The sequence below is a fragment of the Nuphar pumila genome, chromosome 3 (genome assembly GCF_984573655.1).
Source record: "Nuphar pumila chromosome 3, dmNupPumi1.hap1.1, whole genome shotgun sequence".
In the NCBI taxonomy this organism is placed as follows: domain Eukaryota; kingdom Viridiplantae; phylum Streptophyta; class Magnoliopsida; order Nymphaeales; family Nymphaeaceae; genus Nuphar; species Nuphar pumila.
The window spans coordinates 25,909,421-25,910,391 of NC_143251.1; the positions used below are offsets into that span (position 1 = coordinate 25,909,421).

General features: G+C 37.4%; 1 non-coding gene across 1 annotated transcript; it reads left to right on the plus strand.

Annotated features, from left to right (window-relative positions):
• The first annotated feature begins 479 nt into the window (after positions 1-479).
• On the plus strand, positions 480-552 carry TRNAF-GAA (transfer RNA phenylalanine (anticodon GAA)). The gene has a single exon. It is a non-coding gene; the product is annotated as a tRNA-Phe (tRNA).
• Positions 553-971: the final 419 nt, after the last annotated feature.

The window sequence follows — 971 nt, forward strand, 5'->3', positions numbered from 1 at the left end:
CATTGCCTTAAGCCATGCATTTTCTTGAATAAAATTCCGTTTACTCTTTCTCAAAAAAAAGAAGAAGAAAGTTCCTACTCTTCTACTTCCAGTAAACATCTTAATTTGTCATTAGTATTCATTGATTGTCTACGGAATTTTGTGGTCCTTCATGCAATCTTAAAGTCAATTATACTTCAGCTTTACTTTTAAATTCTTTGAATAGTTCATTGTTTATTTTCCATTTGTTGATGTTACAATCATGTGCATGAATACTAACTTGTCAACATTATCATCAAGCATTCTCAAGGTTGGAGGGTTAGTAAGTAAAGTAGGAATGATAGTCTCAACTCGATTCTTTACAAACTGCTATTGGAATTAGTCCAAAAGCTATAAGTTACAGCGAAATTTGTGACTAGGATGAGGGCTTGGTGGGTGTTGGTCCTCGACCAATCAAGGGTAAGACGTAACTTATTTTATCATTCACATTAAACTAACAAGCGGGGATAGCTCAGTTGGGAGAGCGTCAGACTGAAGATCTGAAGGTCGCGTGTTCGATCCACGCTCACCGCATTCTTCCTTTCCAAAAGGCCTTTTCTTTTTCCAAGATTTTATTTCGGCTGTATATCAACTCACTGAAAGTTCCTTCAAATTCTATCTATGGTGATTCTTATTTTCCTCTCCCTTTTTCGTATGATTGTATGTTCCCATCATCGATGCGCATGCTTATTTCTTCTTCTGTTTCTCGCATTCCTGATCATTTTTGCGCCCTTACGGCACGTGGTTAACCCCACCGATTTCCAGTATCAGTTCCCAAAGGAATCGATAGCAGAATGCAGAAATTTTAGCGAGTTGTAATCTTGGCGCTGTGTATGAATTTATCTTCACTTGGTGCTTTTGTTTTTGCCAATTTTGTTTGTTTTAGGATCTTTTTAAGAATCTGTAGATTGGACGTTTCTTGTGGTGTTGCGTTTAATTCCGTGGCTTTTGTC